Source organism: Salmo trutta, chromosome 28 (genome assembly GCF_901001165.1).
Source record: "Salmo trutta chromosome 28, fSalTru1.1, whole genome shotgun sequence".
Lineage (NCBI taxonomy): Eukaryota > Metazoa > Chordata > Actinopteri > Salmoniformes > Salmonidae > Salmo > Salmo trutta.
In genome coordinates this window covers 41343820-41362932 of record NC_042984.1, presented here as the reverse complement: position 1 = coordinate 41362932, position 19113 = coordinate 41343820, and the positions used below count along the sequence as shown (strand labels likewise).

Sequence of the window (19113 nt, the reverse complement as noted above, 5' to 3'; positions counted from 1 at the left end):
CCGGTTTTAGTGTGTCAAGAACTGCAACGCTGCTGGGTTTTTCACGCTCAACAGTTTTCCGTGTGTATGAAGTATGGTCCACCACCCAAAGGACATCCAGCCAACTTGACACAACTGTGGGAGTGAACATGGGCCAGCATCACTGTGGAACGGTTTCGACACCTTGTAGAGTCAACACCCTGACGAATTGAGGCTGTTCTGAGGGGGGAAAGGAGGGAAGGGGTGCAACTCAATATTAGGACGATGTTCATTGTTTGTAGGCTCAGTGTATGTGGATCAGGCGGTCCATTCAAGGATATCCGATTGGCCGGTTGTTAATAAGACCGCCCCTGTGGTCACCTACTTCCGCTTCTGTGTCAATTCACACCGTTTTGTGGTCCTCCTGTCCTTTCAAATTAAGTCAAACGTTACCAGGTGTCCCAACGCTTCAGGTACAGTAATTATATAACAGCATGTGACAGTTCTGTGAGTTTTGTTTATGGACTGTAATGTAACTACGCACACACTTTTGCTTCATCTTCGTTTTTGTATGCTCGCTAGCTAGATTTTTTCTCGACGAGCTCTCGGACTAGCTTTCCAGCTAGCGTAGCTGGATATGAGCAAGCAAGACAGCACGTCAATAATTTGTTTGATTGTGTAGTTGATAGTAAGCTAGGAAGTACATAGAGTGTTATAAAGGTTAATGTCGCTAGCGAAAACATTGTATACCTGCTAGCTAGCATACAACATAGCTAACTAGCCTCTCCCTCCTAAACGTCGCGTTAACTAGGTTTCTTAACTAATGTATGCCTTGCAAGTTAACTAATCACAATAGTAAGATGGCTTGTATAAGATACATTTACCATTGTCTACAACCGACATCCCACTGACTTGTTTAGTGAATTCGAGGTGGAGCATGACAGACTACTCCCTCCAGTTGCCTGTCTCTGTCAACAAGATACTGATTCATATCTGCTCCATCAGCCAGTAGAGAACACAGTATGGGAACGTTATTCTGACCCTTGTTGTTAACCTGTCTGTGTCTTTGATGCTGGAGACAAGCAGACCTGGATTGATTATTTATTTAAATTCTTATGTTTTGTGTAATTTGCGTATTTCATGACATCTGAATACTTAAATTGAAGTGTATGTGAAAGTAATTGAGACATTTGAAGTAGTGTTTTTAACCCAGGTCTGGACCCTAGACTGCTTCATCGTAATTTGAAGTACCAGCATTTTGGCGGAAATCAAGCAATGACCGGGGTCATACAGATGTTGAACAGTGCGTATCCCCCTTCCATTTGTGATGCACAGTTAGAGTAAGGATGAAACCTTGTTGACAGATAATTCCCCATGGGCATAGCCTGCATAGTAAGCCTCGACTTTCATCTAACAACCCAGTCAGGACGATAATTGCCCGCACCAGTCAATTAGCATATATTTCAACCCAAGCATCTCCCAAAACATGGTGACTTACTTACACAACCTTCAGAGGCCATGTGTGTCAGCACTCCGCTGATCAATGAGGTTAATGCCTGGATGCAAGTCATTACCGTTGAGGAGTATGAATGGAAAAGGCTCACACGTGGTTGGTGCTTAGGATATGGAGTTTTGGACTAGAACGTGTCTCTTGTTTGAGTTCAAGAGAGGGTGATGGACCTCCCAGGTTTCAGGTGACACTACATTGTGCTTACTCAGTGGAGGTGTGCATCTGTAGTCAACAGCAGCAGTAGTGTCCTGCCCTGCCTTGGGTTACCTTGTCATCGGTGTTAGAGGGTTACGTTCCTGAAGGCTTTCCTGAGGGGCGCCAGGGTGGGACGTAGTAACTCCTCAATGTTTGTCTGAGTATTTGTCCTTTATAGTTTGCCAATGTAGACACATGCATGACGTGTGTTTGTGGTGCCTTTGTCTGTTAGTTTGAATCACAGAGTACCAGATAAAGCCCCACATTTCCTAGAACTGGAACAATGTAAACCCATGGCCCTGTGCCCCACTATTAGTCAAAATCAAATACATTTTTATTTGTCACATGCAGATGTTATTGTGGGTGTAGTGAAATGCCTGTGTTTATAGCTCCAAAAGTAATACAGTAATATCTAACAATTCACAATATGCACAACCTAAAAGTAAAATAATGGAATTAAGGAATATATAAATGTTAGGATGAGCAATGTCAGTGGCATTGACTAAATACAGTAGAGTAGAATGCAGTATATACAGTTGAAGTCGGAAGTTTACATACACTTAGGTTGGAGTCATAAACTCGTTTTTCAACCTCTCCACAAATTTCTTGTTAAAACAAACTATAGTTTTGGCATGTCGGTTAGGACATCTACTTTGTGCATGACACAAGTAATTTTTCCAACAATTGTTTAGACAGATTATTTCACTTATAATTCACTGTATCACAATTCCAGTGAGTCAGAAGTTTACATACACTAAGTTGACTGTGCCTTTAAACAGCTTGGAAAATTCCAGAAAATTATGCCATGGCTTTAGAAGCTTCTGATAGGCTAATTGACATCATTTGAGTCAATTGGAGGTGTACCTGTGGATGTATTTCAAGGCCTACCTTCAAACTCAGTGCCTCTTTGCTTGACATCATGGGAAAATCAAAAGAAATCAGCCAAGACCTCATAAAAAAAAATTGTAGACCTCCACAAGTCTGGTTCATCCTTGGGAGCAATTTCCAAACGCCTGAAGGTACTACGTTCATCTGTACAAACAATAGTATGCAAGTATAAACACCATGGGACCACACAGCTGTCATACCACTCAGGAAGGAGACGTGTGCTGTCTCTTAGAGATTAACGTACTTTGGTGCGAAAAGTGAGGGGGAGGCTTGCAAGCCAAAGAATACCATCCCAACCGTGAAGCACGGTGTGGCAGCGTCATGTTGTTGTGGGGGTGCTTTGCTGCAGGAGGGACTGGTGCACTTCACAAAATAGATGGCATCATGAGGTAGGAAAATGATGTGGCTATATTGAAGCAACATCTCAAGACATCAGTCAGGAAGTTAAAGCTTGGTCGCAAATGGGTCTTCCAAATGGACAATGGCCCCAAGCATACTTCCAAAGTTGTGGCAAAATGGCTTAAGGATAACAAAGTCAAGGTATTGGAATGGCCATCACAAAGCCCTGACCTCAATCCTATAGAAAATGTGTGGGCAGAACTGAAAAGCATGTGTGCGCAAGGAGGCCTACAAACCTGACTCAGTTACAGCAGCCTGTCAGGAGGAAGGGGCCAAAATTCACCCAACTTATTGTGGGAAGCTTATGGAAGGCTACCTGAAACATTTGACCCAAGTTAAACAATTTAAAGGCAATGCTACCAAATACTAATTGAGTGTATGTAAACGTCTGACCCACTGGGAATGTGATGAAAGAAATAAAATCTGAAATAAACCATTCTCTATTATTATTCTGACATTTCACATTCTTAAAATGAAGTGGTGATCCTAACTGACCTAAGACAGGGAATCTTTACTCGGATTAAATGTCAGGAATTGTGAAAAACTGAGTTTAAATTTATTTGGCTAAGGTATATGTAAACTTCCGACTTCAACTGTACATATGAGAGAGTAAAGCAAAAATATGTAAACATTATTAAAGTGACCAGTACACATGTCTGTGTATATAGGGCAGCTAAGGTGCAGGGTTACGTAACTGGGTGGAAGCCGCCTAGTGATGGATATTTAACAGTCTGATGGCCTTGAGATAGAAGCTATTTTTCAGTCTCTCTGTCCCAGCTTTGATGCACCTGTACTGACCTCGCCTTCTGGATGAGAGCGGGATTAACAGGCAGTGGCTCGGGTGGTTGTCCTTGATGATTTTGGCCTTCCTGTGACATCGGGTGCTGTCGGTGTCCTGGAGGGCAGGTAGTTGGCGCCCGATGATGCGTTGGGCAGACCGCACCACCCTCTGGAGAGCCATGCGATTGTGGGCGGTGCAGTTGCTGTACAAGGCGGTGATGTAGCACGACAGGATGCTCTCAATTGTGCATCTCTAAAAGTTTGAGGGTTTTAGGTGCCAAGCCACAATGATTCAGCCTCTTGAGGTTGAAGAGGCACTGTTGTGCCTTCTTCACCACTGTCTGTGTGGGTGGACCATTTCAGGTCATCAGTGACGTGTACGCCGAGGAACTTGACACTTTTCACCTGCTCCAGGGCGCCGACGACGTGGATGTCAATTTAAGGCAGCCCCCCGCACCTCTCTGATTCAGAGGGGTTGGGTTAAATACGGAAGACACATTTCAGTTGAAGGCATTCAGTTGTACAACTGACTAGGTATCCCCCTTTCACTGTGGTCCTGTTGATGTTGATAGGGGCTTGCTGCCTTTGCTGTTTCCTGAAGTCCACGATCAGCTCCTTTGTTTTATTGGCATTGAGTGAGGGTTATTTTCCTGGCACCACACTCCCAGGGCCCTCACCTCTTCTCTGTAGGCTGTCACGTCATTGTTGGTAATCAGGCCTACTACTGTTGTCGTCTGGAAACTTGATGATTGAGTTGGCAGCGTGCATGGCCACGCAGTCAGGGGTGAACAGGGAGTACAGAAGGGGGCTGAGCATGCACTCTTGTTGGGCCCCTGTGTCGAGGATCAGCAAAGTGGAAGTGTTGTTTCCTACCTTCACCACCTGGGGGTGGCCCGTCAGGAAGTCCAGGACCCAGTTGCACAGGGCGGGGTTCAGACTAGAGGTCGACCGATTAATCGTAATGGCCGATTTAATTAGGGACGATTTCAAGTTTTCATAACAATCGGTAATCGGTATTTTTGGACACTTTAAAAATAAAATGTATTAATATTTTTTATATTTTTTTAACACCTTTATTTAACAAGCCAAGTCAGTTAACCTCTAGGGCAGGTGGCACCAAATCGTCCCACCTACGTAACAGCCAGTTGAATCCTGTGGCGCGATTTTCAAATACCTTAGAAATGCTATTACTTCAATTTCTCAAACATATGACTATTTTACAGCTATTTAAAGACAAGACTCTCGTTAATCTAACCACACTGTCCGATTTCAAAAAGGCTTTACAACGAAAGCAAAACATTAGATTATGTCAGCAGAGTACCCAGCCAGAAATAATCAGACACCCATTTTTCAAGCTAGCATATAATGTCACAAAAACCCAGAAGACAGCTAAATGCAGCACTAACCTTTGATCTTCATCAGATGACACACCTAGGACATTATGTTATACAATACATGCATGTTTTGTTCAATCAAGTTCATATTTATATCAAAAACCAGCTTTTTACATTAGCATGTGACGTTCAGAACTAGCATACCCCCCGCAAACTTCCGGGGAATTTACTAACAATTTACTAAATTACTCACGATAAACGTTCACAAAAAGCATATCAATTATTTTAAGAATTATAGATACAGAACTCCTCTATGCACTTGATATGTCCGATTTTAAAATAGCTTTTTGGTGAAAGCACATTTTGCAATATTCTAAGTACATAGCCCAGCCATCACGGGCTAGCTATTTAGACACCCAGCAAGTTTAGCCTTCACCAAAATCATATTTACTATAACAAAAATGTTATTACCTTTGCTGTTCTTCGTCAGAATGCACTCCCAGGACTTCTACTTCAATAACAAATGTTGGTTTGGTCCCAAATAATCCATCGTTATATCCAAACAGCGGCGTTTTGTTCGTGCGTTCACGACACTATCCGAAATGGTAAATAAGGGTCACGAGCATGGCGCATTTCGTGACAAAAAAATTCTAAATATTCCATTACCGTACCTCGAAGCATGTCAACCGCTGTTTAAAATCAAATTTTATGCAATTTATCTCGTAAAAAAGCGATAATATTCCGACCGGGAATATGCGTTTAGCTAAATAGAGGAGAAAAAAAAGAAAGACGGGGGCGACCAGTGCACGCGCCTAATGCCCATTGTCTCCTGATCGGCCACTTGACAAAGGCGATAATGTGTTTCAGCCTGGGGCTGGAATGACGACATTCAGCTTTTTCCCGGGCTCTGAGAGCCTATGGGAGCCGTGGGAAGTGTCACGTTACCGCAGAGATCCTTTGTTTTGGAAAGAGATGTCAAAGAAAGCCAATAAATGGTCAGACCGGCCACTTCCTGTAAAGGAATCTCTCAGGTTTTTGCCTGCCATATGAGTTCTGTTATACTCACAGACACCATTCAAACAGTTTTAGAAACTTTAGGGTGTTTTCTATCCATATCTAATAAGTATATGCATATTCTAGTTACTGGGTAGGAGTAGTAACCAGATTAAATCGGGTACATTTTTTTTATCCGGCCGTGTAAATACTGCCCCCTAGCCCTAAGAGGTTAAGAACACATTCTTATTTTCAAAGACGGCCTAGGAACGGTGGGTTAACTGCCTTGTTCAGGGGCAGAACGACAGATTTTTACCTTGTCAGCTTGGGGATGCAACCTTACGTTAACTAGCCCAACGCTCTAACCACCTGCTTTACGTTGCCAAGGTAAGTTGCTAGCTAGCATTAAACTTACCTTAAAAAAAACAATCAATCAATCATAAACACTAGTTAACTACACATGGTTGATGATATTACTAGTTTATCTAGCCTGTCCTGCTTTGCATATAATCGATGTGGTGCGCATTCGCGAAAGAGGACTGTCTTTGCTCCGACGTGTACCTAACCATAAACATCAATGTCTTTCTTAAAATCAATACACAAGTATATATTTTTAAACCTGCATATTTAGTTAATATTGCCTGCTAACATGAATTTCTTTTAACTAGGGAAAATGTGTCACTTCTCTTGCAAACAGAGTCAGGGTATATGCAGCAGTTTGGGCCGCCTGGCTTGTTGCGAACTGTGAAGACTATTTCTTCCTAACAAAGACAGCAGACTTCGCCAAACGGGGATGATTGAACAAAAGCGCATTTGCGAAAAAAAGCACAATCGTTGCACGACTGTACCTAACCATAAACATCAATGCCTTTCTTAAAATCAATACACAGAAGTATATATTTTTAAACCTGCATATTTAGCTAAAAGAAATCCAGGTTAGCAGGCAATATTAACCAGGTGAAATTGTGTCAGTCGTCTTGCATCGTTGCACGCAGAATCAGGGTATACAGAATCTGGCTCGTTGCGAACTAATTTGCCAGAATTTTACGGAACTATGAAATAACATTGTAGGTTGTGCGATGTAACAGGAATATTTAGACTTATGGATGCCACCCGTTAGATAAAATACGGAACGGTTCCGTATGTTACTGAAAGAATAATGTTTTCGAGATGATAGTTTCCGGATTTGACCATATTAATGACCTAAGGTTTATTATATTATAGTTAAGTGTATGATTTGATATTTGATAGAGCAGTGGTGGTAGGCAGCAGCAGGCTCGTAATAGTCAAAGGTATATGGTTTAGAGAGAAATAGTCGACGCGTCATAATTCCTGTAATAACTTGCGGCTGAACTTGAAAGGGGTTCCTTCGTTATTTTACCGCTCATGTCTTCCATAGAGAATGTCTTGATCTACTTCAAATAAGGTCTGTGTTTTGTGCTTAAACCGCCTCGGCGTTTTGATACCCGTGTAAATCTCACTAGGTAACGTTTGTCAACATATTTTCATAAATCCACTCTACAAAAAAAATGATCTTCGCTTATATTGATCAGAGTTATATCCTATGGATATCTACACAGTTATACAATTGGCAAGGTGGTGTAAGCCTAAACCAAACACAGACCTTATTTTAAGTTAATCTAAAAATATCCTATGGAATAAATGAAGGAACCGCTTTTCAGATTTTGCTAGAAGGTGTCATGGGAATTATGACTCGCACTTTGGTAGTCAATTCTTACCATGCCCATTATTAAAATAGGATTTCCTGCATATAGAAATTACAGTTTTTGTTTTCAGCATTCATCACAGGTAACTTAAACTCTATTTTTATTATTCAAACAGTTGAGAGTATTTGTCTCCTAAGCAGACTCTTCAGTATCGTTGTCACTTCAGAGCTGTGTGTGTGTGTGTGTGTGTGTGTGTGTGTGTGTGTGTGTATACATACATACATACATACATACATACATACATACATACATACATACATACATACATACATACATACATACATACATACATAAAAAAATCATAATAATAATCGGCTGATTAATTGGTATCAGGGTTTTTGGTCCTCCAATAATTGGTATCGGCGCTGAAAAATCATAATCGGTTGACCTCTAGTACCTAACCATAAACATCAATGCCTTTCTTTAAAATCAATACACAAGTATATATTTTTAAACCTGCATATTTAGTTAATATTGTCTACTAACATGAATTTCTTTTAACTAGGGAAATTGTGTCACTTCTCTTGCGTTCCGTGCAAGAAGTCAGGGTGTATGCAGCAGTTTGGGCCGCCTGGCTCGTTGCGAACTGTGTAAAGTCAATTTATTCCTAACAACGACCGGAATTAATTTGCCAGAATTGTACATAATTATGACATAACATTGAAGGTTGTACAATGTAACAGCAATATTTAGACTTAGGGATGCCACCCCTTAGATAAAATACGGAACGGTTCTGTATTTCACTGAAAGAATAAACGTTTTGTTTTCGAAATGATAGTTTCCAGATTCGACCATATTAATGACCAAAGGCTCGTATTTCTGTGTGTTATTATATTATAATTAAGTCTATGATTTGATAGAGCAGTCTGACTGAGCGGTGGTAGGCACCAGCAGGCTCGTAAGCATTCATTCAAACAGCACTTTCGTGCATTTGCCAGCAGCTCTTCGCAATGCTTCAAGCATTGAGCTGTTTATGACTTCAAGCCAATCAACTCCCGAGATTAGGCTGGTGTAACCGATGTGAAATGGCTAGCTAGTTAGCGGGGTGCGTGCTAATAGTGTTTCAATCGGTGACGTCACTCGCTCTGAGACTTGGAGTAGTTGTTCCCCTTGCTCTGCAAGGGCCGCGGCTTTTGTGGAGCGATGGGTAACGATGCTTCGAGGGTGGCTGTTGTCGATGTGTTCCTGGTTCGAGCCCAGGTAGGGGCGAGGAGAGGGACGGAAGCTATACTGTTACACTAGCAATACTAAAGTGCCTATAAGAACATCCATTAGTCAAAGGTATATGAAATATAAATGGTATAGAGAGATAGTCCTATAATTCCAATAATAACTACAAACTAAAACTTCTTACCTGGGAATATTGAAGACTCATGTTAAAAGGAACCACCAACTGTCATATGTTCTCATGTTTTGAGCAAGGAACTTAAACGTTAGCTTTCTTACATGGCACATATTGCACTTTTACTTTCTTCTCTAACACTTTGTTTTTGCATTATTTAAACCAAATTGAACATGTTTATTTATGAGGCTAAATTTATTTTATTGATGTATTATATTAAGTTAAAATAAGTGTTCATTCAGTATTGTTGTAATTGTCATTATTACAAAGGGGGGAAAAAATCGTCCGATTAATCGGAATCGGCTTTTTTGGGTCCTCCAATAATCGGTATCGGCGTTGGAAAATCATAATCGGTCGACCTCTAGTTCAGACCCAGGTCCCCAAGCTTAATGATAAGCTTGGAGGGTTCTATGGTGTTGAATTCTGAGCTATAATCAATGAACAGCATTCTTTACATATGTATCCCTCTTGTCCAGGTGGGATAGGGCAGTGTGATGGCGATTGCGTCGTCTGTGCATCTATTGGGGCTGTAAGAAAATTGAAGTGCGTCTAGGGTGTAAGGTAGAGGTGATATGATCCTTAACTAGCCTCTCAAAGCACTTCATGATAACCGAAGTGAGTGCTATGGGGCGATAGTCAATTAGTTCAGTTACCTTTGCTTTCTTGGGTACAGGAACAATGGTGGACATCTTGAAGCAAGTGTGGACAGCAGACTGGGATAGGGAAAGATTAAATATGTCTGTAAACACCAGCCAGCCAGCTGGTCTGCACATGCTCCGAGGACGCAGCTAGGGATGCTGTCTGGGCCGGTAGCCCTGCAAGGGTTAACGCGTTTAAATGTCTTACTCACGTCGGCCACAGAGAGGAGAGCCCACAGTCCTTGGTAGCGGGCAGCATCGGTGGCACTATGTTATCCTCAAAGTGGGCGAAGGTGTTTTGCTTGTCCGGAAGCAAGACCTTGTTGTCCGAGACGTGGCTGGTTTTCCCTTTGTAGTCTGTGATTGTCTGTAGACCCTGCCACATACGTCTCTTGTCTGAGCCTTTGAATTGCGACTCCACTTGGTGTCTATGCTGAAGTTTTGCCTGTTTTGTTTGCCTTATGGAGGGAATAACTACACTGTTTCCCCACTTTCAGTTTTGTGCGAATGCTGCCATCTATCCACGGTTTCTGGTTTGGGTAGGTTTTCATAGTCATAGTGGGTACAACATCTCCTATAGACTTCCTGCTGTCAATGGTATTTATTCAGAGAGTAGTGAAGGCCTGGCTTCCCTTTCTCATCAAATAAATCTTTATTCATACAGCACATTTCAGACATGGAATGCAACACGATGTAGTTTACAGGAAGAAAAAAAATTAAAACAATGAAAATAAATAATAACGTTAATATTTATTACACAAACACGAGGATACAAAAAACAAGAATAACTAAAAACTGAACTACTAAAAGCACACTACGGAAAGCAAAGCTAAAAAGGTATGTTTTAAGATCTCTTTTAAATATGTCCACAGTTTCAGCCCTACTCAGGTTCTCTGGCAGGCTATTCCAAAGGCTGGGGGAATAGGAACTTAAGACTACCAATCCATGTCTCTTGGTCCTAGGCTTTGGGATGGTTAAAAAGAGAGTGCCTGAGGGACCTACTGGGTACATAACTTCAAAGCATGTCTGACATGTATTTGGGTGCACAATTGTGGATTGACTTTAAGAAACTTTAAAATTAATTCGAAAACTCACAGGCAGCCAGTGCAGAGACCTTAAAACCGGTGTAATGTGTGCTCTCCATCTGGTCTTGGTCAGTACCCGTGCTGCAGCATTCTGTATGTTTTGCAGTTGACCAATTTACTTTCTTGGGTAGACCAGACATGAGCACATTACAGTAGTCAAGCCTGCTTGTAATAAAAGCATGTTTTTCACACAGAAAAAAAAAGAACGCAGAAACAGTATCTTGCTGCGTTTTGTAAACGTAGTTCTAAAATGCTTGTTATTGTCATTTCTGCTTGGCTGCAGTCACGGCTAGCTCCAAATCCTGAATTTTTGAAAGGACACATTTTGTGCTTGAGTTGCACTTCTCAGCTCGGATGAGAAAATATTTGATATCTTGATAAATCAGGTTCCCGCATTCGGTCAGCAGACAGTGCTCTTTTTGGGGGAAAAATTCAGGTACTTTTTTCCGGTGTTTTTTTTTCTTCCCGGTAGCGAGTTAAAATGAAAGATGAGCTAAAAGCAAATCGTTAGGAAATGTAGCTGGCTATATTCTTTCTATGATAAACATTAGAAATCTGATGGCCGTGCATAGTTTTTGCAAAGAAAATAGCTTGCTTTTTCTAAGCTAATACGACCACTTGGCATATGCTTGTCTCAAAGATTAAGCCATGCTAGTCTAAGTACACATGGCCGGTACATTGAAACTGTAAATTGTTCACCAGTTATGGTTCCTTTGCTCACGCCAACGTTCCTTGGCTAACTATCAATTCTAGAGCTTGGCCTAATATTTAAGGAATATTTTATCTCATGGAACATGGGACCAACACTTTACATGTTGCGTTTATATTAATCAAACCCATAACCCATGCAGGGTTCTCTCGGGCACCCCAGTCACTTTTTGTGACTAAATAACCTCAAGTTGATTGTGTGTCCTTCAAGGCGGTGATGTCTCATTCGAATGTCTGCCCTATCAACATTAGATCTGACTTCCTGTGCCTACCATGGTGACCACAGGTACCGGGTAATCGGGATTTGGTTCTAGAAAGGGAGCCTGAGAAAAGGCTACCATACCCAAGGATTAAGGCGGAAGGTGCATACATTACACCACTCCCGACTCGGAAGTACTGTGTAAGAAAAATAACAGAACAGGACTCTTTCGAGCTCTACGGACAATTCCTTCGACCTCGTGGCTTGGTTTTTGGTCTGACATTTACTGTCAACTGTAGGACCTTATCTAGACAGGTGTGCCTTTCCAAATCATGTCCAATCAATGAAATGTACCACAGGTGGACTCAAATCAAGTTGTAGAAACATCAAGGATGATCAATGGAAACCGGATGCACCTGAGCTCAGTTTCAAGTCTCCTAGCAAAGGGTCTGAATACTTATGTAAATAAGGTATTCCTGTTAGTTTTTTTATACATTTGCAAACATGTATAAAACCTCAACCTGTTTTTGCGTTGTCATTATGGAGTATTGTGTGTAGATTCATGAGGAAAACATTTAATTGAATCCATTCGGAGAATAAGGCTGTAACATAACTTTGGAAAAAGTTGAGGGGTCTGAATACTTTCCGAATGCCCTGTGTATATAAGCAAGCATATCAAACACAAGCAAGACAGACAGGCAGTCAAAATGGCTAAAACCATGGCAAAAGTTAACTTCAGTTTCGAATTGCGAAGTATAAAATGTTTTGGCCATATATGGACTACCCAATAGTGAAACACACCGAAACTAGCCTATCATGTGTGAACATGTTAAAGTTAGCTTTTCACATGCACAACCTCATTATCTCTTAATGGGGCTCCTGGGTGTGTTGGTCCTCTCCCCTTTGTCATAGCGTCCCACCTCGACAACAGCCAGTGAAATTGCAGGGCGCCAAATTCAAAACAGAAATCTCACAGGTTAAAATTCCTCAAACATACAAGTATTATACACCATTTTAAAGATTAACTTCTTGTTAATCCAGCCACGGTGTCTGATTTCAAAAAGGCTTTACTGCGAAAACATACCATACGATTATATTAGGTCAGTGCCTAGTCACAAAAAAACATACAGCCATTTTCCAGCCAAAGAGAGGAGTCACATAAAGCAGAAATAGAGATAAAATTAATCACTAACCTTTGATCTTCATCAGATGGCACTCATTGGACTTCATGTTACACAATACATGTATGTCTTTTTCGATAAAGTTAATATTTATATCCAAAAATCTCAGTTTATGTTGGCGCGCTATGTTCAGTAATGTTTTGCCTACAAAACATCCGGTGATTTTGCAGAGAGCCACAATTTACAGAAATATTCATCATAAACTTTGAAAGATACAAGTGTTATGCATAGTATTATAGATGAACTTCTCCTTAATGCAACCGCTGTGTCAGATTTCAAAAACGCTTTACGGTGAAAGCACACCATGCGGTAATCTGAGTACAGCGCTCAGCCACCAAAACAAGCCATACAGATACCCGCCATGTTGTGGAGTCAACAAAAGTCAGAAATAGTGTTATAAATATTACACTTTGATGATCTTCATCAGAATGCACTCCCAGGAATCCCAGTTCCACAATAAATGTTTGTTTTGTTCGATAAAGTTAATCTTTATGTCCAATTACCTCCTTTTTGTTCACATTTAGTTCACTATTCCAAATGCACAAGGTGCGGACACTAAGTCCAGACAAAAAGTAAAAAAAGCTCCATTACAGTTTGTAGAAACATGTCAAACGATGTATAGAATCAATCTTTAGGATATTTTTATCATAAATCTTCAATAATATTCCAACCGGATAATTCCTTTGTGATTAGAAATGAAAGGGAACGGAGCTCGTGATCACGGCCGCGCGCAACTAAACTAAAGGCTTCCAGACAGACCACTGGTTCAAACAGCTCTTATTCGCTCCCCTTTTACAATAGAAGCCTGAAACAACGTTCTAAAGACTGTTGACATCTAGTGGACGCCTTAGGAAGTGCAATCTGACCAAATTTACACTGTATATTGGATATCACTTGAAAAACTACGAACCTCAAATCCAACCAGGAAGTGGGAAATCTTTCTCAGGTTTTCGCCTGCCATATGAGTTATGTTATACTCACAGACATCATTCAAACAGTTTTATAAACGTATGCATATCTTAGCTTCTGGGCCTGAGTAGCAGGCAGTTTACTCCGAATGTGAAAATACTGCCCCCCAGCCCAAAGAGGTTAAGAAGCCACTCTGCTTGCCAAAAGGGATTCTGTTCAAATGAGCTAGGTCGTTGCTGTAGCTACCGTTTCTCACAGTCCATGACAGACCGGCCCAGTCCTCACATGCACACAGAGGTGTGTGTGTGTCTCGCATGGTAACATCTCTCCCCGGCTTGAGTTCTCTCTTCACTTCCGGTCTCATCTCTGGATCCCGCTGGCTTTGTATGTTGTTTACCAACCACACAGGACCGTATGAGTAGCAGTATAGAGAATCTGAATGGAACAGCAGGTTGGTAACTGGTGTCTCCATTATTACCAGTGGCTTAAAGTACTTAAGTAAAAATACTTGAAAGTACTAAAGTTTTTTTGGGGGGGGGTATCTGTACTTTACGATTTTTATTTTGACACTACAATTCCTAAACAAAATTATGTACTTTTTCCCTGACACCCAAAAGTACTCGTTAGATTTTGAATGCTGAGCGGGACAGGAAAATGGTCCAATTCACACGCTTATCAAGACAACATCCCTGCTCATCCGTACTGCCTCTGATCTGGTGGACTCACCTATCACATGCTTTATTTGTAAATTATGTCTATGTGTTCGAGCGTGCCCCTGGCTATCCGTAAAGAAAATGGTGCCATCTGGTTTACTTAATAGAAGGAATTTGAAAATATTAATACTTTTGATACTTAAGTATATTTTATCAATTACATTTACTTTTGATACTTAAGTATATTGAAAAGCAAATTCTTTTTGACTTTTACTCAAGTAGTATTTTACTGGGTGACTTTCACTTTTACTTCAGTCATTTTCTATTAAGGTGTCTTTACTTTTACTCAAGTATGACAATTGGGTACTTTTTCCACCACTGATTTTTACTGTCTACAGCTGTAGCCTGTCAGTCTGTTGGGTTGCTAGTTTCTTATTAGCCTGTTAGTAGAGATCTTCTCAGGATCTGAAATTGAGATCGGAACTGAATTGACTCCGCAAAATTTCCACATTATCCAGCCTATATACAACCATTTTAGCAAATATGCAAGAAGAATTAACAACTGGGTCGCGTCTGTAGCAACTTGACCAAAATAATTAACCAGATTTTTGTCCGGACTACATCATCTTGTGCCTTATTGCTTAATTACAGGCTAGAACACTTTATCAATGCAAGAAGATACTAGTAGCTTCCAGCTTTGTAGGCTAGCTTTCCTTGTTAGCTTCCAGCTGAAGCTATCAATTCACTACACTGGTGCTTTGATAATATGCAAAATATGCTGACTTCAAAGGTGATTGAAAAACCGTAGTCATTGGCAAAAACGTTATGCATTCACTTCGTCTCCCTCGGTCTAGTCACTTTTATCCTGTCTCTCACTGTCTGTGTAAATGACGTCATTAGGTCCTAAAGAGAGACTTTTATGAAAGAGATTGCTTATTCTATGCAAATGTTGTTGATAAGTACAATAAAATAAGTCCCAAATGGAAAGAGAAGTGATTGTTTTTCATCAGTATGCCCATGAAATCAGCCAAAACAATCTCACTAACTCGATGCGTGCAGTTGTACAACTGACTAGATATCCCCTTTCCTTTACATGTCTGTCTCTGAAAAATTGACAAATTTCAAATGTAATGCTGTTGAACTCAAAAGATCTGTCTGGATCAAGTGCCGTTCTTTTTTTTTGCTGTGGTATCGTGATGGTATAGAGTATCATGATACTTAACCTGGTATCGAAGTTAGTTCTGGTATAGGGTTAGGGTTACTAGGCAGTGGTCACGATCGGCAGCCTTTTAACACTAGGCTACAATATCTTTTTGTAGAATAGGAATCAGTCTCTCTCTCTCACACACACACACAGGAAGATTAACTTGGTCAAGAATGTTTGTTCAGAAAGAATGTATTTTGTTCAGAAAGAATGTGTCTAACTGCATTATAGCTTTATGCTGACAAATAGGCTAGTCCTATCACACTTGACTTGAGTCATTCAACATTAGTTAACAAACTTTTATTTGAAAGAAAATAACCCAAACTAATAAATGGAATAAACTAGCAAATTGAATAAATAAATTGCTCAGGTCTTGAAAGAGCAGCTCCTCTCCCACAACAAGTAGCCTTTTTCACCCCTCAACATGTGCAGATCGCAGTGGCTCGTTTTCAGAAAGCAAATATGCCAGTTTGTCATTATATTTTGACACATTTGGTTTGATGAAAGGGGACCCCCCTGACAATCGTTTTAAGATAATTAAATGTGTGAAATTTGAATTTGTTGTTTAGGAACGAAACTCTTTAAATATGTCGGATCCGGTCGGTATTTCACATATTTTCACACAGACCCGAGGTCGGTGGTCACCGAGCGGGAACCAACCTGGGATCCAACCTGAGGGTCAACTACAGAATTCCGGGCCCAACTTCCAAGGGTCAAGGATGGGTTTAGCAGTGGGAGATCGGTTATTCCTCAGGCATTTTACCCAATCATTGGTCACTGTCTGCCGTCTTTAGCCCTCCTCACCCCTTAGTTCAAGCATAGATGGGCAAAACCATACATTCAATTTGACACATGATTGTCTGAGGTGAGGTGACTGCAACACTTTTTAGTACTGAAAGCAAATGTGCTGCCTATCCTGTTACAGCACAAAGGCCTGAAGCTGTAAGCCATGCAAACCATCTGAGATCAAAGTGTCCTCCAAGCTCAAGTCCTAGGGCCCTTTGGCCTGTAGGAGCAGACAGTTGGTGCTCCCAAAGCATTCCACAGATCACATGGAGAATAGACATTTACATTTACGTCATTTAGCAGACGCTCTTATCCAGAGTGACTTACAGTAGTAAAGGCATACATTTCATACATTTTTTTTTCTTCTCCGTACTGGTCCCCCACGGGAATCAAACCCACAACACTGGCGTTGCAAACACCAACTGAGCCACCCGGAATAGGTTACATACCGTAGCATTCGTGCAAAGAAAAATGTTGTAGATAATATGCTTGGGCGGTATACCGGGGGTATTATTAAAATGTTGTAGATAATATGCTTGGGCGGTATACCGGGGGTATTATTAAAATGTTGTAGATAATATGCTTGGGCGGTATACCGGGGTATTATTAAAATGTTGTAGATAATATGCTTGGGCGGTATACCGGGGGTATTATTAAAATGTTGTAGATAATATGCTTGGGCGGTATACCGGGGGTATTATTAAAATGTTGTAGATAATATGCTTGGGCGGTATACCGGGGGTATTATTAAAATGTTGTAGATAATAGGCTTGGGCGGTATACCGGGGGTATTATTAAAATGTTGTAGATAATATGCTTGGGCGGTATACCGGGGGTATTATTAAAATGTTGTAGATAATATGCTTGGGCGGTATACCGGGGGTATTATTAAAATGTTGTAGATAATATGCTTGGGCGGTATACCGGGGGTATTATTAAAATGTTGTAGATAATATGCTTGGGCGGTATACCGGGGGTATTATTAAAATGTTGTAGATAATATGCTTGGGCGGTATACCGGGGGTATTATTAAAATGTTGTAGATAATAGGCTTGGGCGGTATACCGGGGGTATTATTAAAATGTTGTAGATAATATGCTTGGGCGGTATACCGGGGGTATTATTAAAATGTTGTAGATAATATGCTTGGGCGGTATACCGGGGGTATTATTAAAATGTTGTAGATAATATGCTTGGGCGGTATACCGGGGGTATTTTTAAAATGTTGTAGATAATATGCTTGGGCGGTATACCGGGGGTATTATTAAAATGTTGTAGATAATATGCTTGGGCGGTATACCGGGGGTATTATTAAAATGTTGTAGATAATATGCTTGGGCGGTATACCGGGGGTATTATTAAAATGTTGTAGATAATAGGCTTGGGCGGTATACCGGGGGTATTATTAAAATGTTGTAGATAATATGCTTGGGCGGTATACCGGGGGTATTATTAAAATGTTGTAGATAATAGGCTTGGGCGGTATACCGGGGGTATTATTAAAATGTTGTAGATAATATGCTTGGGCGGTATACCGGGGGTATTATTAAAATGTTGTAGATAATATGCTTGGGCGGTATACCGGGGGTATTATTAAAATGTTGTAGATAATAGGCTTGGGCGGTATACCGGGGGTATTATTAAAATGTTGTAGATAATATGCTTGGGCGGTATACCGGGGGTATTATTAAAATGTTGTAGATAATAGGCTTGGGCGGTATACCGGGGGTATTTGGAAAAAGCAACAGGGTTGGTTTTTCAACACCGTCAACCAATTGAAAATGTTTTTGTAGCTACTTTTTTTAAGCTATTACCTGCAGTCAACTTGTGCAATACGTTATGAGATAAAGCGGAGTTGTGTTCTTAGTTTCACCTGTCACATTAGTTAACATTATGAACCGTAGTTCCCCAGAACAGTCGAGCCAGTCACGTGTGTTTTGTAAATAGCTCAACGGGAGACGACCGGAGCTGGTGAGTCCATAGTGTTCTATATCTATTGGCGAGTCTCCGTTGTGCAGAGCACATGAGGTGACAAAGTTACACTTGTATGCAATTCACTGCTAAACGTTTGCCATCAGATATCTTATGGCTTTCTGATATAAGTCAAAAAGCTCTGGGTGAGTTATCTGTACCACTGCCATTTCTTCCATGTGCTTCCTTCTAGCTTTTTTGTTTTCTCCTCCGTTCTTCTCCCATCTGCTCCTCGTACACATGCATGCTTTTCTGAAGGAAGAGCAGCATCACAACTTTGTTCATTTGCACAATTTCTCTCTTTCGATAGCTACTTGCTATGCTTGTGTAGCTTAATGAGCTGGATTTGCCTGTCTTTGGAATTTTAGTTTGTTTTTGCTCGTTAGCATTTAGCTGAAAGTGTATGTGATTTCACTATTTGTTTGTGCTAATTTTGTTAGCATTCTGGTAATGGAGGCCCAATGGGCGTTTCTTGCATTTTTAGCGCCCCCTTTGTGTGCTATGCCATTAATACTGTAAATCCTGGTATGAGAGAAGGACGATAACACTTATTGTGAATCTACGTGACGTTTTGGGATGCAACACTCCCCTTACTTTAGATGCTAGTTTCTCTCGTGCGGATGTAACCCTGTCTGTGAAAATGAGAGGCTGTA

The 19113-nt window shown here is 40.8% G+C and overlaps 1 protein-coding gene across 3 annotated transcripts in view; it reads left to right on the top strand.

Moving 5' to 3' along the window:
* Positions 1-330: 330 nt before the first annotated feature.
* LOC115166256 (oxysterol-binding protein-related protein 2) overlaps positions 331-19113 on the top strand; it is a 44593-nt gene continuing 25810 nt past the window's right edge. For all 3 annotated transcript variants that reach the window (XM_029720087.1, XM_029720088.1, XM_029720089.1), the window contains exon 1: positions 331-431. The gene's annotated coding sequence lies outside the window, so the exon portion shown is untranslated. The remainder of the gene's footprint in view (positions 432-19113) is intronic.